The sequence below is a fragment of the Choristoneura fumiferana genome, chromosome 12 (genome assembly GCF_025370935.1).
Source record: "Choristoneura fumiferana chromosome 12, NRCan_CFum_1, whole genome shotgun sequence".
NCBI classification, from domain to species: domain Eukaryota; kingdom Metazoa; phylum Arthropoda; class Insecta; order Lepidoptera; family Tortricidae; genus Choristoneura; species Choristoneura fumiferana.
Genome location: NC_133483.1, coordinates 14,471,109 through 14,495,099, shown reverse-complemented (window position 1 = coordinate 14,495,099; position 23,991 = coordinate 14,471,109). Strand labels below are relative to the sequence as shown.

The window sequence follows — 23,991 nt, the reverse complement described above, 5'->3', positions numbered from 1 at the left end:
ACTAAATAGTCAGTGGCGTAGGGTAACCTAGGGCCCTGGGGCAAATAAAAAATGGGCCCACTGCTATCAAAACTGGTAAGGTTTTTTGAAGTAAAATCATTATATATACAAATACTTTCTAAGCAACTTTATCATCAGCTATAAAGCAGAATTTCGAGGGCCCCTGAGCTTGAGGGCCCGGGGCACTGCGCCGCCTAGCCCCTTGGTAGCTACGCCACTGTAAATAGTATAAGTATCAGAGGGACCGCAACCCACGAACTTCGAGTTTTCGTAGTAGCCCTGCTGAGCGGATTTCACATTCGTACTACGACCGCAAGCTGGTTGGCGCTCACGGATGCGGACGGCTTCGTCCAGATTCTACCGCGACTGCCATAGGTACAAATTGTAGGCACGTTGTATAACCTATACTACTCACGGCGAACATGCGGCGAACCTTGCGGCTACTACGAAACTCGAAGTTCGTATCGTACCGTCCCTCTCGCTCTCGTATTAAATAGTATAAGTGTCAGAGGGACCGCACGACACGAACTTCGAGTTTCAAGTTTCGTAGTAGCCTTGCTTGATCCCTTTGTCAGATTCACTGACATTTCTGATAGTGACACAACAGTTTCAATTTTCTCATTAATTGCAGGCAAAAGGTCAATATCTTGCATTCAGCCAAGTTATTTAACATAAATTATTTTATAAAATAAGATGGTCGCATTTGTTGCACTAGTAAATTATTGACAAAAACATGCACTCCAACTGGAATCCGGCTGCAAAATGGGAGTTATTGCGCAGTTAGTGCAACTGCATCAGCACTGCACCCGACTGTCAGAGGACTGCCATTTTAGGCAATCGGAGTGCAGTTCTTACGCAGTTCTGATGTAGTTCTGAACTTCGGAGTTTTTAACTGCGTTTCTAAAACCTCTTATTGAAAAAAAAAATAAAAAAATGGAATATCTGTCTTGCTCCTCCGCGAATTAGTGAGGCCAAGTCGTGGAAAACAGCTACGTGTGAGTTGCAAAAATGTTTTTTCATGCAACCTCTTATTGCTTCTGGTTTCTGGTGTTCTGACTTGTATTTTTGTATTGATGCAATAACTACTTTACGCATACTCATAATCTTTATATCTGACAAAGTTGTTCTGTGCGCTAAGACATATTTTTATCTTTGGCTACAGCTCGCACATGTTTCTTAGAACATAAAATAAATAAAATAAAATAAATATCACGGGAAATTTCACACCTATTGACCTAGTCCCAAAGTAAGCTTAGCAAAGCTTGTGTTATGGTACTAAGAACATGGTTCCTACATTCATTTTTTTGACTGTATGGTTTGGGTAGGGTTGTATACTGTAGTTTTAAAGTATTACATTTTGAAAAAGTGACTCTCTGCCAAGTTTCTTGCTGCGCATTTTTCCTGGCAATGATGGTCTTTCCGAAAGCGCTGGTAGTTTAAAAAATTGCGCCCATTGCGGCCTATTTACTGAATAAACGATTTGATTTGATTTGTTAAAAGTGAACAGACAACTTTTTCTTTACTGTTTTATTATATGTATAGATTTGCCTAGCTTGTAATCTAGATTTTCAGATTAAAATAAAATTGTTTTTTTTTAATTTGTATTGATCTATTTATGTATTTTCATTTAGTCATGTCTACCTATTCAGTCTTAATGTCTATCCATTACCTACATTACAAATTAAACTGTGGGCATGAAGAGGCATAAATTATTTCTTTATTACCAAGACTATTTACATTAAACGAAGAATTTCTTAATTAAACCGAAAATTGTGTAATTATAATTTTAACGAAAAATCCGGAACTCACATTAACCAGAATACGGATACGAACAGAATAAGGCCGTCAACGGGCTGCGTGACAGACGCGCGTGCGTTGCGCTGGACGCCCGCAGTCGAGTTTTATTGTAGTCATGCTTCACCCCCTCAAATCCGAAATTCAAATCTATAATGCAGGCCTTAAGTCCAAGTCACAATTTGAGTCCAAGTCACAATTTTTGGCGCGTATTTATTTGAATATCGAAAAATATTATTTTTGTTTTTATTTACTTATTTATTTCAAAATTTAAACAATTATCATTACAGGCATTGCCTATTGCGATAATGTAGCCAATACCTATATCGACTATGACAATAGCGATGATCAAAATATCGAAATTTAGGATATGAAGCAATTAAAATATTACGTCGACGTTTAAAATGCCTACGACTGAAATGCCAAACGTCGAATGTTCAAAAGTGATTTGTGCAAAAATAAACATAACTGTCATGTAAGAGAATAGTAGGTAAATTTGCAATTTTAAAATAGCGATGTTTGCGATGTGAGCGGTCCAATAAATAAATCAGCACATCATCGCAATAGCATCTTGAGCATGTCAGTAAAAACCTTCAACCGCCTGCCGAATAATATAAAGATTCTTTTGACTTCCCAGAGTTCAGAACAATAGTGCATTGTGTCTTAAGGGCGGTAAATAAGGAATTACGAACGAGAGTCTATTAGAAGCACGAAGTCGAAGACTGAGGGCTTTAATGAGTCGATGTTCGTAATTCTAGTACCGCCCGTGCGACATAGAATGTTTTTCATCACATTTGCAAGTAAAATTTTATATTTGTAAAAGAAAAAATATAATTCTTCCAAATATTGGCGATACCTTAGGCTGTGCTCTTGGCAACGTCGCCCTCTACCTCCCTCGGCATGCGCCACAACGTGCGTGTGCATGTGGTGGTCCATGTGGTCCTGCAGCAGCGCGCGCAGCTCCATCAGTACGGGCACAGACTCATTTACCGACCTTGAGCTTCATGGCAAGACAATGTGTACGCGCAATGACTCATTTACCGCCCATGGGTTTCATGACAAGCACATTAAGGTCGAGGGTTTTATTTGGGGGGTTGCAACTAAGGTAGCCTGTATGTTACGACACTGTTTACGAGCAAGTGTGATGAAAAACTTTTAACTATTGCTTAAAAAAAAAGTACTAAGTATAGTGTGGGTGATCATTTTAAACCTGAAAATTTGTGACATCATCATAGCTACACTGTTACATTATGTCTTATTATTTAATTTTTGCTTATTGAATGTTCTGACGCGATTATTATTAATTTTTATGAATAGATTGTCTTAGTATTAAGTATTTTTCCTATTGAATGTTCTGATATGATTATTATGAATTATTATGAATCGAAACATTATTGACATTATTACAATTGTTATTATTTGTTTAATTAATTTATTAAATTTCTTATTGATTATTTTGAATTTAATTCTAGAATTCTATAATTTTGACCCATAATTTTTTTTACCTACATGAGCTATAACTCTGACATTGTCTTAATCTTTTTGTAGTAAATTTTATTTTTAGTCGCAAATCAACTCTATGTTGGTGTATACTATAACCCACAACCTATAAATATTTAAATATTTTTGAATTTTGAAATGTAGATTTAAAACAATGAACTATTTACACGTTGTTCATACCTTCGATGTTAGTCTTTTTCGTATCAGCTCGGAGAAATCTACATTTGAACTTTCATTCTGTTAAGTAGGCATACGAGTATATAGATATGTTAGATACTCGTACCTACCTAACCTAACCATTCGACTTAATACTTTCCATAATTAAACCGTTCGTTATAAGTTTCGATGACTTTTTAACCGACTTCAAAAAAAGGAGGAGGTTCCCAATTCTTATGTTTTTTTTTTTTGTTGTTTGTTACGCGATAACTCCGCCAATTGTGGGCCGAATTTCAAAATTCTTTTTTAGCTCTAAAGGACATACTTCCGAGAGGTCCCATTGACACCAAGTCAGGATCTGATGATGAGATCTTAGAGAAATCGAGGGCAACCCTCGAATTTTCAAAGCACACCGGGAAATTGTATAGCGATTTCGGCATTTTTAATACCAAGTCAAGTATGTAAATTCAGAAAGTATAATTTGGTGAACTGGACCCTGATAAAGAAGACCGTAGGATCGGTACTCTGTTATACAGTTATATAACTATGCCGTGTTTGAGCTTAATGGAATCGTTGTGAGATGCACTTTGGCTACAAATAAGAAAGTTTTTTATAAGTAACAAAAAATGGAACCGACTTCAAAAACCTTGAAAATAATTTTCTACTAGTTTGAAGTCTGTGCCTCAGCACGAGCCAGCAGGAGTGATTGAAGCTCAATATAGTGTAGGTGAGGTCGACTATATGAGGCACCGTAGTCAGTCGACTATATAATTCATCGATATGGTCTTCATACAGGAATAATTTCGATATTTTATACTTTGACCATGTAACCTTTATTTTAGCTGTCGATTATAATAGTTTTCAGACATCGCATTATCAGTTTAAGGGGCTGTTTCACCATCCATTGATTACTGTTAACTGACGGTTAAATGTGATGCCATCTCTATTTGTTTTGTTCGAATAGACGGAGACGGCATCACATTTAACCGTCAGTTAACACTAAACAATGAATGGTGAAACTGCCCCTAAAGCTATTATCTTTTATCTGCTTTGTCTGTTCCTGTGCGTCATTCTATCAGTAGCTCCGGCTCGTATGAACCAAAACCAATTCCAGCGCGGTATTCTTGTTAATTGGATCAAACGAGATATTTCTAGGTGAACGTTGAGTTTGGTGGTCAAGTGGCAGCTAACCTAGCGATACTGACTTACATTATACATATGTACATGACATTATTTTCTTACATTAAGTACATTTATTTATCTCCTTCATACTTGTAAGAAATTACAACCATATTACAGAAGCCGGCAAACAAATGGCAAAGGCCACTCAAAAAGTTCACGCTAAAAGTTTGCAAGATCTTTTTAGAAGTGCAAGTAAATCGTTCGTGTTTGTAAACCATAACTTGTATTAATATTGTTAACTTTCTTGTTATTGTCAGGTAGTGGTGTATTCTTGGAACTGTAATAATAGTAGACTGTACAACGAGAGCATAAAACGAGCCATTTTACCCGTGGCGTTCATATAGCCACCCGAGCAGGTACGGCGAGGGTGGATAGACACGTCGAGGGGAAAATGGGTTTAATGCTCGAGTTTTACACTGCTTTTCACTTCGATTGCGAGGTGATGAAATAGCAAGTGGAAACAGATGTTCACTTACTATGTGCCTTTTATTTTTCATGCATTACTATACAGTGTGTTACCGGCAGCTAGGCTTTTTTTATAACGGAGGTTAAAGTAACGTATTTCTGTAAGTTAACCTTGACATCAATTTAATTAATAAACTTAATTAATTTTAGTTAACATTCTAGCAAAATTATAATTGCCAGCAATGTACAGCAAAGTAAATTGACAAGTAATAATCAAAGCATCTGTCGGCTGTCATTTACACTTCCTTGTCAATTTACTTTGCTGTACATTGCTGGCAATTATAATTTTGGTCTTAGACAAAGATTTTAACTTTATGCACTAGAGCATAAAAAGTAAATTGACTTTGTGTTGAAATGAAATTGATGTCGCCTGGATCCAGCACAAGCACGAACTTTACGAGCACGAGAAGCGAAAAATATTTTTCTTTCTTTGTTTTTTTTTTTAATGCGCGGTATTTAGCCACAAGGATAAGAATATATTGATTGCGCAGGAGATTTAATAGCGCGAGGCTGGACATTGCGTAAAGTCAACATGCTGCCATATCAATTTGACGCGCAAAGCCTACGCCGACCTCTTATGTAACAGAAGACGACCGAACTGTCAAGTAGTAAATTAGGACCGTCCTCATTCCACTACAATCGAGTGTATTTACAAGTTTAAAATTCTGAACGACAGCATTTAAGTTCAATGTTATCCGATTATCCGCCGCAAGGTAAGAGGTTTCCAAAAAATCTCCCAGAAGTATTTTATTTCACTGTTAAGATACAGGACACGTGAATGTTTTGTTTGATAATTTAACTTGAAGATGGTATTAGTTTGCGTAAGTGCGAAGCGTTTTAAACTGATGATATTAAAAATAGGAAAAGGTTAAACTGCCGCACTGTCCGGTTCTGAATTCGGCGTATTTAGAGCCGTTGTCGGGCTATTGTAGAACTGACGCAGAAATATTCAAGGGGGACCCTCACTCCCGTGGGAAGATATGACTAAGTTTTAGAAAAAGAACGAATTTAAATGCATTTTTTATGAAAGATTACGATGAAGTAACCATTAAATATATTTTAGAGAATAGGAATAATTTTTATTTAGCAATAAATTTACATAGTGCACAAAAAATTACCGAATTACAAATTTGAATAAAATACAAATAACATCGTCTGACTTTTCGACGGCCTTCGCACTAGACTTTGGGTCTGTATCGCGAGTGCCAAATGAATGATGTCTTAAAAAAGATTTTTTTGAACAAAAAAGTAAAACCGACTCCAAAAAATAAAAATAAATAACAAAATATGGAACCGACTACAAAACCCTTGAAAACATTTTTCTAGGTACATACTAGCTCGAAGCGGTGCCTCAGCACGAGCCAGCAGGAGTGGAACAATAGTAGTCTACCTCACCTACATACAGTCCTACATACTATGGGTTTTAATCCCTCCTGCTGGGTCGTGCTGAGTCACCGACTTCGAGCTAGTACCTACGTACCTAGAAAAATGTTTTCAAGGTTTTTGTAGTCGGTTCCATATTTTTTTTTTTGCAGTCGGTTTTACTTTTTTGTTACAATTTTATTTTATTTCTCACTTTTTAGTGATTCGTAGCCAAAGTACATCTTACAACGATTCCATTAAGCCCAAACACGACTTAGCTACGTTGTTTTATAACAGAGTTCCGTTGCCAACCTTCTGGCTTCAGCATCAGATCAGTTCGAAAGAATCATTAACTTAAAGCTTCTTCTTGGTCGCTTATCTAGGTATATTAATCAGGATCGTTTATATACGAGCAAGCATTACTTAGCTTTGATGAGTTCCATTGGTCGTCTACGGTCTTCTTCATCAGGTCCAGGTTACCAAATGATACGTTTTAAATGTAAATGCTCATCTTAGTGCTAAAAATGTCAAAATCACCATAGGTCATCATCATCATCATCAGCCCGAAGACGTCCACTGCTGGACAAAGGCCTCCCCCTTAGAACGCCACAATGAACGACAACTCGCCACTTGCATCCACCGGTTTCCCGCTACTCTCACGATGTCGTCAGTCCACCTGGTGGGAGGCCTGCCAACGCTTCGTCTGGGACTGAACCCCTTACCGTTTTCACCAACACCTGCACGGCTGCCTGAAACCGAAGCCCCTGTCCTTCCGCTATTGAAAGGACTGCTACTGCTTGCTGGCCCTGGAGCCCCTACTGCCTCCAGCCTTTGTCCAGCACCGGCGACCTGCGCTTCGGACTCTAGTCCAGGGAAGCCTCTCCAGAAGAAACGCATTCCAACTCAACTCTTTCGTATCCGCGACCCTCGAGTTTTTTTATTTTTATTTCTATTCTGTCAGAAAAGCCTTAGGGGCTAAATAAACGTCTGAAACCTAAATTCGTTTTACTCAAATTGAACCCCTAGGGTCTCACTGTTCTACCCTGACAGTGGCCACAGGTGTGCCTATACAATTTGAGGTTTGCCCTCGATTTCCCTAGGATCCCATCAGCAGATCTTGACTTGGTGACAATGGGACCACCTCAGAAGAATAAAAAAAGTAATATCTTTTGATTAAAAAAATAATTTTGAAAATCGGTCCACAATTGACCGAGTAATCGGCGAACATACATAAAAAAAATACAAACATTGGAACATAGAACCTCCTCCTTTTTTGAAGTCGGTTAAAAAATACAAAATCTCTAAAAGTAATAAAAGTACATAGTTTGAACTTACTTGAGGTGTGTGTATGATTGGATGGTGAGTGTGTGTATATGTGTGTGTGTGTGCGTGTGTGTGTGTGTGTGTGTGTGTGTGTGTGTGTGTGTGTGTGTGTGTGTGTGTGTGTGCGCGCGCGTGTGTGTGTGTGCGCGCGTGTGTGTGTGTGTGTGTGTGTGTGTGTGTGTGTGTGCTTCTCTAGATTTTGGTTTTTAAAAATCAGTATTTTTTCTTTTTGATATATTTTTTAAGAGAAAGAGTTTTTTATACAGGGAAACCAATAAGCTAAAAGGGTACTAACATACGGAACCTTACACAATTTCACGTTTCAGAATCGTCTGACAGGACGGAACGGTTTATGGTATTGACTTGAAACTTGGTACGGGTGTGTAGATTGGATGACAATGCAAGTACTGTCAACAAAATGTATAGTCAACAAAAAAAAACATCAATTAACTTGGTAGTGGCGAGCAACTTGGATACTTCGAGAAGATAATAATATGTTAATGATTTTCATCCTGTTAAATAGACTTTTTTGACGTTTAGGCGAAACAGTGATAAATGCTCTAGTACGGTGTTCCCAAACTGTAGCATTGTCTCACGGCACGGTCTTAAATACGGCATGTAACGAGACTCGTAGTATAAAAAAGATTGGGAATCCCAGGTATAATAAATGGTATTACGAAAATATTTCACGATGGCGATATTGCAACAAAATAACTGAACGAGTTTGGAATTTTGATTTCGAAACGATATTAGACGATTGGTTTGGGTCGTTTGCATTAAAATATCGAAAGAATATTTTTTTTGGATAAACAATGAAAATCGCACTAGAATAAGTGTAATTCACACGTCGTAACCATTTTTAACTAAATTGTTAATTTACAACGTAAAAAAATTGAGATAATACGACTACTTAATAAAAAAAAAGGGGCTTCAACAAACGAGATTTTTTGGTGCAGTGGTACGAAACCCTTGGCTGGTTATTTCGTTATGTGACTCTGATAATGGTAACATAATTTTTTATTAATTTTTATCGATGTTTCTTCCGTCTGGTGTCCTTTAATACGTACCTATTTAGTAGCTTCATTTGTAGTTGATAAGCTTACTGTTGTCGGCATGCGAGTCTATTTAATCATACAATGCACCCTTCTATATCCTTCTATATCGATATACTTACACCTAGTGCGACAACTTAAGTTAATTAAAACAAACCCACATAATACACATGACATGAGATAGACGGTCGCCAAAAATTAATTTCACACACTTTTTAATTAATTTAAATGTTTAGTGTTTGTGTAATTTGTCACGCATACGTATAACTGAAGTGTTAAGTTTTCGTCGTAGCAACCAACAGTTAGTATTAGTAAAACATTAAGTACATACTTCTAAATGAATATGAAAATTGAAAATAACATTTACATTTTTCGTGTTACTTACGTTTTAAAGCTATCCGATCGAAGCGCGGTGCGAATGGAAAAAGGATAGCGCAGTCCTTTTAAAAGGCGCGTGCCTGTTAAATGCACGTAGTGAATACAAAATACGCGTGTTTAGTTTCGCGTGTCGTGTTTGGACGACGGTGAAGCCGACGTCCATGCGCGGCGGGCGACGACTGACGGCGCGAGCGCACGGTGCGCCGATACTAGTTCCGCGATCCCCTGCGTCATCACGACGTCACCAAAAAATTCTAAAATCTTGTTTGTCGCTTGGCCTGACGAACTTGAAGGACCTTACCTCAGATATGCCGTTTTTCAATTTACGTCAATATCTGCAGTGTTGTAAAAAAAAAATCAAGTTTGTTAGAAGTGTTAGAACGCGCGAGCAAGGTAAAAGTTGGAAAACCCCCGACTTTGTCACTTCAAAGTTCAATATCTCAAAAACGGCTAAACCGATTTTGATGAAACATGTCTAAGAATCATCGCTAGAAAACTTGATTTCAAATAAAAAGAACCACATTGAAATCGGTCCACCCGTTTAAGAGGTACGGTGCCACAGACAGACACACATAGCGGTCAAACTTATAACACCCCTCCTTTTCCGTCGGGGGTTAAAACAAAGGCGCACGAACATACATACCTATACGAGGGCTGTTTGATAAGTACCCGTTTTCTTTTCTTTGTTTTTTTTTTCTCATTTGACAGCGATTTAGTGCTCGAGTTTCGAGAATTCATCATCATCATCATCATCCCAGCCTATATACGTCCCACTGCTGGGCACAGGCCTCCTCTCAGAACAAGAGGGCTTGGGCTATAGTTCCCACGCGGGCCCAGTGCGGATTGGGAACTTCACACGCACCATTGAATTGCTTCGCAGGTTTGTGCAGGTTTCCTCACGATGTTTTCCTTCACCGCAAAGCTCGTGGTAAATTTCAAATGTAATTCCGCACATGAATTTGGAAAAACTCAGAGGTGCGAGCCGGGGTTTGAACCCACGACCCTCTGTTTGAGAGGCGATAGGTCAAACCACTAGGCCACCACGGCTTTTTTTTTCACTAGGGTAATTTCTCGAGTTTTCTCGGGTTCTCGATTCTTTTATAAAAACTTCAATAAAAACCATGAAATAAAATATTTTTTTAATCTGTGACGTTTTTATTGCACCATAATTATAATTTTGTCGTATTTTCTCCCGACTTCCCGGAGGAAGGTTATTTTTTTCAAGCGTAGTATGTATGTATGTCCATTTCTTTGGTCTTCGCTGTAGCCTAAAGCTGGACTGATTTTAGCATTAGTCAGGTATCATTTCATTCTTCATAACTAACGGAGTGACATAAGATATGTATTATTTCAGGCGTTCACGAATAAAAATATGTCGGAGAAATTAAAAAGAAATATTTTGTATTGTAACAATATGGGTAGGTATCAAATGAAGGCTAATAATTTGTCGATTCTAGTTTAAAAACCTAATTAACCGTCACGCGTCCCAGAGACTACATTAGTCCCTAACTTTTAATTACATCCACGGTACATCAAAAATCATGACTAAAATCGAAATTAATATTGAAGTTTGTTCTACATATATGTATAAGTAGGTATTATTTTAATTGACCATTTTCACAAAAATATCAAAAAAGTATGAAAAAAAAACAAAAAAATGACCAAATACCCAAACAACAAAATTCAGTTTCCGCACTCGTGACCAGCTCAGCAGTTTTTTTTGATGATGATGAATGGCCCCCAACTATTCAACTTTAAGTTAAGCTACATAACAGAGATCTATCTAGACCACTATATTTATTTTCTTGCTTTTCGTTTTTTTTAAAGTAGTCAGATTTTTGATTTTTTTGTTACTTTTACTACATCTTATTAAGGTAAGGCAAGGAACAAAAATAATCTTAGACACGTAATAATCAAAACTCAAGAATAAACTGAACAGATTAATATATTAACTATGTATACGAGAATTAACAATTTTTGGGAGTGCAAATAAAAATGCCTATGGCTTTTTTTGTGTGGAGAGAATACTAAGCTATCTAATTTTAATTAATAAGTACTTTACTTAGCATCTCATCATCATCATCATCCAGCCTATATACGTCCCACTGCTGGGCACAGGCCTCCTCTCAGAACAAGAGGGCTTGGGCCATAGTTCCCACGCGGCCCAGTGCGGATTGGGAACTTACTTCAATATTAATTTCGATTTTAGTCATGAATAGTCATGATTTTTGATGTACCGTGGATGTAATTAAAAGTTAGGGACTAATGTAGTCTCTGGGACGCGTGACGGTTAATTAGGTTTTTAAACTAGAATCGACAAATTATTAGCCTTCTTTTGACTTAGCATCTGGCACATTTAAATTAGGAACTCGAGAATTCTCTAGTTCCGGTATTTTTTTTCTCGTCTCAAGTGAAGCCAAACTTCTCGAGTTTTCTCGAGTTCGAGAAAGCTCGAGCAGTGCCCTTAGTGTACGTTTTCGGTTACAAAATACGTCTCGATCGCGTTCGCGTTAAAGTCTCAATTTGTATGCAAACACGAACAGCGCCTCTAGCGGAACGTTTGCGATGTTCGTGTATCCATCCATACAAATTGAGATTTTAACGCGAACGCGATCGAGACGTATTTTTTAAACGAAAACTTACACTAAGGGTACAGAAACCCTAGCGCGGTCTCACTGACCCAACGCCCGCGTCCGACGTTTGTGACAAGCGAATGTCACCCATCAGGACGTTTAGGATGAAAAATGAAAAATGGTAAATAGCAAAACGCGGTTGCTCATTAATCTAGTGCCGTGCATATCCGTAAATTAAGCATGGGGTGCGGAAAACATTAGTGATACTTTGATTATTTCAGGTGGCTACCCGTGTATACAAAGACAATTTAAACTAGTAACTACTTATTTCACATTCATTTCTAACTACTTAAATTAATTCTGTCTCTCGTTGTCTATCAGTAAAGCAAGAATTTCATCACTTTTCTTTTTTCTAAGAACACAACTGCTTTGATTTTCAGGTTGTCCATCAGTGTTATTATGATGTGGCGAGCGTGCAAAATCGACCGAACGGCAGATGGGTAGAGCGACCCAGGCGTCCGCGACCGGTGGCCGGTCGGTCGCTTGTCGGCACGCCGTCGGTTACTGACGGCGTTTTGGACAGATCGCACGCAACTTTAATACATGGAGTATAAATACAATAATGAACTACCAACTACCTGTATGTTACATATACATAATACAGCAGAAGAAAAAAAAAACACTTAAATAAACTTGCGACTTTGTAATAAAATGTCAGTGATTATATTTGCTAATGAAGAAAATGTAATATTCTTTTATATTTCAGTATATTTTTGTGGTTTTTTTAGCGCTACTTAAATAAAATAATATTTTCGATTTTAACGATGTGGTCGAAAATATTTATCACATCTAGGTAGGTACATGGTGCCAATGGTTTCCCTTTATCTTGCATAACATCGATTCTCCGAAATACAATTCGCATAACAGGTATCTCATATTTTTTTTAGCCTAATGATACTTTTGCATAATCATAACTTTCCATAATTATCAATTCGAATAATAGTCATTTCTCAGAACATTAAATGTCAGAACACTCTTATCGCCGAATATACTTCTGCAGAATATTAACTAAAAGAACATTAGTATCGCCGATTTTTATATGGCATAATGGCATAGCAAAATACTTTGGACTTTTGTATTTTCACGGAATTTTAAATAGCGCTGACTTTAACATGCCGTAATGACATGGTTAGAGGACAGCAACAGAGGACAGTAACAGCTACCTTAAGAATGGGTTAAGGTTAAAGTAAGGCCAGCAAAGTAACCGTGCTGTAACAGCAGCAGGCAAAGCGCCAAAACAGAACAGCAGCTACATAGTAGGTTGGGTTAGGTTAGAACTGCGGACACAACAGCATACGAGCCAAGCGAGCGAAGCGAGCGTGCCGCGGCAGCGGCCGGCGAAGCGCCAGAATCTTACTGCTGCCAATAAAGGTTAGGTTAATATAGAACTACATTACAATTAAAACAACACTGGGGTGTTTTTAACGCTTCAGCATTATACTGAGCCATTTTTATTATCCTTATGCAAAGTAATGTTATGAGATGTCTTTCTGCGTAGCAGTTCGAACATATTAACATTATTCTCATCGATATATGTGATGTTAATATTCTGCTTTACAAAATTTATGAGAAACGACAGTATGAGAAAAATATATGCGAAAAGTAATTCGGCAATATGATGATTCTCCTCAAGGTTATGAGAAACGAAATTATGAGATTCGATTTTATGCAATGCAACATATTAGTGAACCGGTGCCAATGTATAATCGAATTGGTAAAAAGTATACGTTTTTGTTGTATTTTCAAAGCATGCCAGCCGTTCGGCTCCAGAGACTTGTAGCTCACTTCTACACTACCTACACGGATTTTATTTGATACTGTACTGCGTGCGCCTTATAAGAAGCATTTAATTTTACAATGGACCTCTCACGCGGCTCACGGGCGTCCCCTGTGGCCAGAATACCTACCACTGATTATTATTCATTCGAAAGTTTGTAGTCTTTTTGTTTGTTACCTCTTCACGTCTAAGGGCCAATCAACTTTTTTACCCGCACTAATATGTCCGCGACATTTTTCAAACAATTGCAGATTTTTGTAAGTAAACATGTTTTTTCTGTAATTTAATAGATGGTGTACATGAATACATGTCATCCTACGTAAGTTCAACCTATTAAACTGTGAAATATCGTGTTGGAAGTACGATTTTTTGGTAACGCCAGAGACAATTTTGGTAATGCAGGAGACGCCCAAAAGTGTCGGTAAAATAGTTGATTGGCCCCTAAACGGTTGAACCGTTTTAGATGAAATTCAGTATAAAACTACATAGTTTAAGTCCCGGGAAGGACATACATATTAGGATAGTTTTTAATCCCGAAAAATTGCAGTGCCCGCGGGATAGCGATAAACGAATTCTTCGCGGATGGAGTCGCGGTCTACAGCTAGTGGTTCAATAAGGCTAGGCTCACCGGTGAGTTACACGGAACAAATAGTGTTCAATATACAAAAATAAACGGCGGTTAACTAAACCATTCTTCGGAATTTAATCCACTTAGCCCTTAGTCTCCAAATAAAATGGCTATGACAGACAAATAGATGGACAGGACGAAACTGTTTTTAACTACGACGCAAAAAGAAATATGTTATAAGTTAACGCCAATGTCTGTTTGTCTGTGGCATCATAGCTCTCAAACGGATGGACCGATTTTGATGCGATTTTTTTAAGTGAAAGCGAGTCTAGCCGTTTTTGAGATATGGACATTTAAAATGACTATCGGGGGTTATTGAACTTTTCTAAGTTGGTTAGGTTATATTATTTTGGTTAGGAAACCTAAAGCTAAAATTAAAGTCTTACCTATCAATCCGATTAAACTGCTGGGAACAGCGCCGCCTCCGACGGAGTGAAGTGCAGCAATAGCAGAAACCTGCAATACACAGCCGTTATTAATCGTTATATTTAAGGCGCAGATTATAACGTTAGAAATTAACTACGCTGTCCCAAATTATGCTAATTGCAAATGTTATTTAGAAATAGGAAACAAACCGTAAACAATTACGTAAGTAATGATTTGTTTACATTAAGAACTTAATGTAACTTCTCGTTAAATATAATATTCTAGAATATAACCACGAAAACATCACTTAACAATGGATGTTAACTTTTCGAGACAAGAGGTGAAATGGCAGGCGCGTCAAAACACCGACCTGTGCCCCTAGTGTATGTTTTCGGTTACAAAATACATCTCGATCGCGTTCGCGTTAAAATCTCAATTTGTATGGAAACACGCCCATCGCAAACGTTCCGCTAGAGGCGCTGTTCGTGTTTCCATATAAATTGAGATTTTAACGCGAACGCGATCGAGACGTATTTTGTAACCGAAAACTTACACTAGGGGCACTGCTGGCATTACGTTTACAGTAGTGTCCGACCGAAACACGATTTTAAGCCGAAACCGCAACCGAATATTCGGTTTTTTTCTGATTTCGGCCGAAACCGAAACCGAAATTTTTGAAGACTTATCGAAATATTAAAAATTACTGTACAAAGACCAGTTACTTTTTTTGTTAAACAAAATAAAAAACGTTTATTTTTAATGAAAATAGATATAATTAGAGGTAAACTATGAAATTTTAAACCAAATCAAATCAAATCTTTATACAAAATTACCTAATTTAAGATGCGTTCACTTGTTTGTATTGGTAATAATCCAGACAACATCATATTATAAATGTAACAAGTAAGTAAATTCCGGGGATTTTAAAACAACCTAACAACAACAATTTTAAAATAACCTAATTAATATAATACCTGGACAAAGTCAATTGCAAGATAAATCATAGCTTGAACATAAATCAACTTTTACGTAAATTATAGTATTATCACTGTAATCAGAGATCTTTAATTCAACAAAGTTTTAGAATAATACCTCGTGTGGCAAAGTCAAACATTGCAAGAGAAATCACAGCATTCGTGCTACTTTAACATAAATCAATTTTGTCAAAAAATATGAAATAATTAAATTTTAATCAACGTTTTCTCTACATAATTATGAAATTGTCACTTCAATCAGCGATCTTGAAACAAATTTACCAAGATCGTTACAGTAGTCATGCTACTTAAAACGCATACTACTGTCGCTGGCCCCGGCGGGGGCGGCCGCCGATGCATTACCTATACCTACCCGGCCGAGCGCGCCCGAATTGAGCCAAGCGCTCCCGATGCGAGAGCCGCGAAGTAATTAACGTAAAAGAAAGAAACAAAACGTTTGTTCGGAAATTACCGATTTTATTATGGGTGTAATTTTCACGAAAAGATAACTATTAATTACTCGTATGATGGGAAAACACGCGTTTTAATTTAGTGATAATTTAAATTTAACTGGAGACGACGATGTATTTTTGGAAATTTCCGTAGGAATTTACTTAAAATTCCGGAATTTCTATGCAATTCAACTAATAGATCTAGGTACGTGGGCGTTAATGTTCGTAAATGCATGTTAGCTGCGATGTAGAAAATATATATACGAGTAGGTACGTCTTGGTTTATGTTCTCCACATTGTGGTGAAAAAAAAACCGGTCAAGAGCGTGTCGGACACGCCCAGGATAGGGTTCCGTAGCGTTCCATTACGAAAAAATCAAGTAATATTTTTCCAAGGATTTGGTATTGTGTACGGAATCTTCCAAGTTTACATAGGTATACCTATTTTATACCTTAGGCTGCTATTTACTCTTAAACTACTAATAAGTCTCAAGCAATCTTAGCCGCTATAATTTTCCTTGTAAATTTGATACATATATTTACTACCATTCTGAATTTTTTCAAATTTTTCCACCCAACAAAGTGTTGGATGGAGGGGGTGGACGATTTTAATGAAAATTTGCACTTTAAAGTTCAATATTTCAAAAACAGATCACTAAATAGAAAAATCGTCTTAGCAACCCCCCAATGCTTTTAAAATACCTATCCCACGATACCCCACACTATAGGGTTAGGCAAGAAAAAAAAAGACCCCCACTTTCCGTCTATGGGAGGTAACCTAAAATTTTTTTTTACTTTTTATTATTGTACCACTTTGTCAGCGTGAATGATATGTATATTCATGCCAAATTACAGCTTTCTAGTACTAACGGTCTCTGAGCTTACCCGCGGACAGACAGACAGACAAACAGTTGTTACTAATGTTATAAATGCGAAAGTTATTCTGCCTGTTTGTTCTCTTCACGCTTAGACCGCTGAACCGATCGAGATGACATTTAGTATGGAGACAGTTTGAGACCCTAGAAAGGGCATAATATGATTGTTTTTATCCCAGAATTTTTCGTAGGGGAGCGCCAAAGATCGCATACTCTTCGCTAGTCATAACGTTATTTTTGTCCGAATCATCCTTTGTTATCATTTTTTTCCCACTGAAACCTTACAGTTTTCTGAAATTTTTAAATGGTCATCCTATAGAAAACTATAGGTTAGGTTAGGTTTGTTTTTAACAATTCTGAACAATTATTGGATTCAGAGAAAAATTAGTTATGAGTAATGACCAACGATCATTCTGACTACTTCTGACAAACTAATGAATTGACGTTTTATTAAGAAGAAATATTCATGTCACTCATATTGGTTTGATCTTATTGTTTGTGAGAAATGGAGTTCAGCTCTAAATAAAATTACTCTTCGGAAGATTTGTGCCCTTTTATTTCACACTATGATTAGCTGATAAAAACAATTTGAAAACAGAAAAAAAATAGGGTTGCTTTGACCTATGAAACAACACAAGCTGAGATATGAGATGCATAGGAAAAAATCGTGTCTGTATCGTTGTTCAGCGGTGGTGTAGCGGTATAGCACACGGCACGGAATGCCGAGGACCTGGGTTCGATTCCCAGCGCTGGTCTTATTTTTCTGGTTTTTCTGTGCATCTATATTTCAGTTTGTATTTTCGATACCTATAGGTTTTACGGGATGACCGTAAAAGTAACAAAAAAAAATTGAATTGAAATAAAAAATACAAAAAGATTCCAAAAAACCAATCTTAATATTATGTTATGTTGCACGTATTATCAGTGTTATGAATATTAGCAGTAAAGTGTTGTGTGGTATTACGAAACCCTAAGTAAGTACACTAGGTGACACCCGACTCGCACTTGGCCGGTTTATTATAACTAAACCACATAAGAATAAAACGTTGTTTTTGCCATTTCATTGCATAGGTAATAAAACAACACACACTTCATATTATTTAAGTAGGTACTTAGAACAAATATAAAACATGGAAATTTTCGAAATTCTTTTGAAACAGGGTTTACATAATTACGTTAACGGTTTGATTGTTAATTTCAGACTGATTATTTGGTATTTAATTAATCGAAATTCATACGTCACCGCCTAATTGGGTGGTATCGGTGGTATGGTAATTAATTGTTTTTACCTACTTTATTAGCCCCCAAAGTCAAGGCAAATAATAGATAACAGTACAAGTAGTCAAGGTGACATTGCTTATTTCCTGGTTGATTTATTTCAGTCACATATAATTATTTCAGTCAATCACCTAGAATTCCGTGTTATTATTATTTCCGATAACTTTAAGGGAACTTTCAACAGGTCAAAATGAAGTTAATTTCTCCAAGACACTAGTGGCCTAACTCTTACTGTTTATAAGATAATCAAGAATTAAGACGGTTAAGTATGCACGTTAAAACAGTGTAAGATTCCATAACTAAGGTTTTTTTGATTCATACCTACTTACTTACTTGCAGGTGACCGAGAATTTTAGAGCATTTTGAATGGGTCCCGACTGATGGTCTTTATGTTGATTAAGAGGTTTTAGACTATTACACTACAAGACTTATTATTACAAGCTTTTATTTAGTTTCACCTGTCCCGTTGTCTGTCTGTAGTCAAATCTTGCAAATTAAATTCGACCAACTTCAAGTAGTCTGATTGTTTTGACATTTGGCATAATTATGTAAATTTCGTGACAATACAATAATCTGGAGTGACATCCTGGTAGTCCGGCCAGGATCGTCTCGCAGGACGGAACTCTTCAACGGTTAATGGCATCGACTTGAAATTTGGTAAGTATGCAAATGTAGCTTTGGTCACAATGCAAGTACAATCAATAAAAAGTACAGTTAGCAAAAAAACTTGTATTAAAAATGAAATTTTTACCGAAAAAATATTTTCTTTTTACTTTTTTTAATCCGCCTCTTTTTATTTGCTGCATAGAAACGTTAAAAAAGATTAAGTACCTACATTAACAATGTCAAATTTGAGTAGGTACTTTAATCTACCGAACTAGTAGAATAGGGTGACATCCCGGAAAATTGCAGTTTCTGCGGGATACCTATAAATACTATCTTTGCATACGAAGCTGTAGGCAATAATTACTCAATGGGTCTATTTATTTATCATTTTTGTTAAGTGGTTAAGTACAGTCATCAGTACCAATATCTAACACAACAAAGCGTGCACGTATAGACTCGTATATCTGATACGACTCTATTTCTAAGGCCGGTAGGACGATGCCAGATATTTTTACACGAGCATTGTCATTATAAGTAGTTGACGTCGCGTAAACAAATTTGACAGCCGGTGGGAGTTAGAAACGAGTAGTTATAGCGCCATGTCACCGATACCTAAATACTGGAGGAAAAAATATAAAACCGCAGCAATTTGAGGAAAACATAGATATTTTTTGTTTGTTTCTATCGAAAAAATTAAAAATAACATTCAATATCAGGAAATTTTAATAGTGGGCAATATTGTAAATGTTAATCACGGTTCTCTAAATTTTAATAGTAGGCAATATTGTAAATGTTAATCACGGTTCTCTAAATTTTAATATAATAAGGCAATATTCTAAATGTTAATCACGGTTCTCTTAATTTTAATAGAAGGCAATATTGTAAATGTTAATCACGGTTCTCTAAATTTCCGCCGAAAATATTTTTCCCAAATGATTCATTTCTCGACTGTTTCATATGGACGAACGATATTTTTCTTTACTTCAGGATTGTTATAACACTAACCTAACTTAGTCTATAGGGTTCTCCCGGATAGTCCTGAAATATATCCTGAGGCCGTATTGCCTAACGTTTCTGACACTCGCGATCGCAATAAAATGACAGTTTTTGTATGCGAAAACAAATTGTTCAGAAAACAAATTGTATACAGGGTGTCCCAGACATCGACGATATACCGTCGACAGTTGATAGGTATACTTCTCAGAATATGAGGTTTTAGGTTTAGTAATAATAACTTGATTTTTGAGATAGTCATTTTACTAAAAATCGAAAAAAAATACTCCCTCAGCTTCATTTCCGGAGCAAAAATGGCAAAAACGGAACCCTTATAGTTTCGTCAAGTCCGTCTGTCTGTCTGTCCGTCCGTATGTCACAGGCATTATACTCGAAAACTACAAGATGTATATCAACGAAATTTGGAGTACAGATGTCTTGTCAAAGCCGCTATTTAGTTTGTAGTTAAATTACAAAAATAAATATTTATAGGGAGGGGCACTCCATACACGTAACAGAAATTGTATGTTTTTTTAACTCGCATCAACGTGTGGCACATAGTTCGACAGCTCTTTTGAAAAGATAGTAAGGTTTCTCAAAAACTTTTTTGATTAAGTGAAGATTTCCGGAAATAATCGCTCCCAAAGTAGCAAAAAATGTGTCGCTCTTTTTCTGGTAATAAATTTAATGACTGTAGTAAGTGTTTTAATTGTGTTATAACGCACATAATATTACTTGAATTTTTTTCGTAATGGCTACGGAACCCTATCTTGGGCGTGTCCGACACGCTCTTGGCCGGTTTTTTTTTGTGCCATAGCTACAAATGTAACAATAAATGAAATCTAAAAACTGTTAAACAATTCTAAAAATAAGACTTTTACACGGTACAATTTTATTATGCTTAATCCTGTTTATCTGAAAAAGGACTTAAACGCCAATTGTTACATTTTTTTTCAGGCTCATTCCTAAAGTTTGGATTGGACCAATGCGATAAAAAAAAAAAACACTAAAGTGGTATTATGCAATAAAAATACGCTCATCTAATAGTAGATTTTAAAATGGTATATCATATTGCTTACTAGTTTTTCAAATAATTTAAAAGTTATTGCTGTTTAACTGCAAAAGGCCTCATAATTTGAACACTAGTTCTACCAGGCGTAGTTAATAATATGAGTCGAGCGAGATTGAGTTCGTGTGAGTAGTAAACAACTTTAACATCAACAGTCAGGTTAGTAAATCCCAATTAAGTACTTACTTAAAGCGTTCGCTTTATTTCAATTCGTAGTTGGTAGAACAGTGTCACATTCCAAGGTCTTTTTGCACTTAAATAGCAATATCTCATAAACTATTGGGCTAATTAGTAAGTTTAGTACCATTTAAAAAAATACATGAAATAGGCGTACCTATTTTAAGTGCATAATGCCACTTCAGCGTAGTTAGGTATTTCTTTTTTCACTGCGAAGAGCTGAATTCAAGGGAAGACAGAAAGAATAAGTAAGACGTGGCTCTCAAGTCGTTTTTCAGCTAAGCAGAGTTAAAATCCTGAAAATAAATTATATCACATAAAAGCCTAACTGTTACGGAATATTTTACAAAAACAAAGTTTAAAAAAACACATTTGTAGCTGTGCCATTTAAAAAACCACGCTCGGGGAGGGGTTTTTTTTTTCAAATAATGATAGGTATCTCAAAAGCTAAGCCATTTTTACTAACCTATAACCTCATATTGTGAGAGGTAATTAGCTGCCCTATCAGCTGCCGAGGGTATATCGTCGATGTCTGGCACACCCTAGGGACACCCTGTATAAAGAAAAAAAAAAAAAACTGAAAGTTATTGACAAATGATACAAAAAAATATATAAAAAAGCACAATTTAAGAAAACTACACAGCATAAACGCAGGAAAATAGAGTAATTTACAAATAACAATGTATTCATGATGAATTCAAATAATTTCTGTACAAAGAGGTCCATTCCATTAAAAACATAAATGTGAAATGAGAGCCAAGTTCAATATTAAGAATATGCGTCGTTGTAGACTTTGCTGACAAAAGAATTGAGATCTATTAGGCAGTTCGATCTATGACGAGCTGGAATTTTGGACATGACATAATGTTTTCGTAGTGCAAAAACTGGCTATCTATATATAAATTCTTCTTTGAAATTGGTTATCTGTATGGCTATTATGATAAATTAAATGTTAAAATGTTATGTTAACTTTAGATCATTTCTTCAATATATGTGGAAGGGTACTGATAGCTGTTGAAACACTTGTAGAACTAGCCTTTTGTATGTGGCTGATATTCCAGTTGTCATTATTTTGAAAAATCTCGGTCTCAAATCAATACCTATGTCAACAAAATTGACCCTTAAAATAATGTTCACTAAGTTCACTCGGAAAAAAAACATTAATATTAATAGTAGTGACGTTATGTTGAATGTGAACAAAATGGTATTGTAATAGAATAAGTCGAACCCAATCAAAAAGTACCTATTACTATTTTAGAATATTTTTGCATAAAAACTGTGCTATCTCCGGTTGCCATATTACCAGATGTCACAGTTTTGTCGCCAAGATGCGACATGTACATAAACTGTTAAATGAACACATTCATGTTTATTTAAAAATAGTAGCTATTTCATTCAACTTACAATATTTGACCTTGATCCCCATCATGAGCAACAAGAACACAGAACAGAAGTTTTTATTCTAGTGTAACCAGTATTATTATGAATATTTAACCCGTCATGGAACCAACAACTTTTTTGTGTAATTTTGGACAAGTACCCAATGTTAAAAGGTGATTGAAACTAAAAACAAAAATTGGCAAATTATGAACCGTTAGTTACAAACCAAAATGCGCGTGAAGTGTCCCACAGGTTAAATTTTCAATTTCTCATTACAAAAGCAAAGCCTTAATTCTAGGACTGTGACCTCAAATAATTATGAATGGTTACTGTAAGTAAAGAAAATTTAACCCTGACCTTAATAGTTAGTCATCATGATGTAAATGGAATCATTACTTAAAATGAATTTTTGCTTTTCCAAGACAAGAGATTACTTAACTGCACAGATATTACTACTCATATTGTGCAGTACTGGTTCTCACATACTGTTCAACCTAATGAAGAATGTGTAAAAATAAATTTAAAAAAACTTACACAAAATTAACTACACTATTTTCATGTATTTATAAACAAAGTTGCCTAATAGATTATTATTTAGATACTTTTTAAAGTGTTGTATATGAAAGAAAAAAGCCAAAATAAAACAATTAAATCTGACCTATATTTCCATCAGCACTAGACAACAGGTTAAATTGATATATGAAACTGATTACATTATGTGACTATATATAGGCTGTTTTGAGGCTTTGTTTAAATAAAATTATTAATTAAAATGTAAATCAAGTACTTACCAACTAGATTTTTGTATTCTAACTCAAATGGTTCAATCCTAATCAAGGGGTTTAATTCTAATTTTAACATTGACAATATATTTTAAATTAATTGTTCATCATTTAAAACTAATTTCCATTTTCAAACCACAAAATTGCATTCCTATGAAATTTTTTAGCTCAAAATTATTAGACCAGTATTACACCAAAATCACCTTCCTTGAATTGTACAATTACAATTATTAATCACGGCAATTCAGTCACTGGATATTATAGCTACAACTACATCATGGCCTCAATTTACTAATTGGAAAACAAATGATGCAGCAATGTAAATGGAAAGTTTATCGGCTTTTACAGGGTTTTATTCGAAATATTTTTAATAGGTACTCGGATCATGCTACAAGTCTTGGAGGTGTAGGTAATATAACTAAATGAAATTAATTCATGAACATAATAATTTATGCACACAGATCTCATATTTATAATGGAATTCAACAAGTAAATTGTTAAAGTGGGCGTGTACAAATGTTAACATAAATTCTTGGATTACAAAGGTTGGTTCTTACCTTTGCTAGCGTCAGTGGCGGCTAAACAATTCCCAGAGAATTTTATTTAATAGATACTACTTTAACATTTGTTATAAAAACTATTTAGCGAACATAACTATCATCAATTCCTAACACCGCCAGTTTCATTTAACTCTTCTAGATGACTAATTTAGGTTATAAATATAGCTGTCACTTCAGTGAAACAACTGTAGCAGCAAATACTGTCATACTTCATTTGTCAAAGTCGTATG

At 35.9% G+C, this 23,991-nt stretch overlaps 1 long non-coding RNA gene across 2 annotated transcripts; it reads right to left on the bottom strand.

Moving 5' to 3' along the window:
- Window positions 1–8,156: 8,156 nt before the first annotated feature.
- On the bottom strand, window positions 8,157–23,950 carry LOC141433430 (uncharacterized). 2 transcript variants are annotated; one of them, XR_012451926.1, is made up of 4 exons: window positions 23,759–23,950; window positions 21,506–21,592; window positions 14,637–14,706; window positions 8,157–8,189 (listed from the first exon to the last, which is right to left on the bottom strand). It is a non-coding gene; the product is annotated as an uncharacterized lncRNA (long non-coding RNA). The 2 variants fall into 2 exon arrangements; XR_012451927.1 differs by lacking the exon at window positions 21,506–21,592 and having other exon boundaries at window positions 23,759–23,948.
- Window positions 23,951–23,991: the final 41 nt, after the last annotated feature.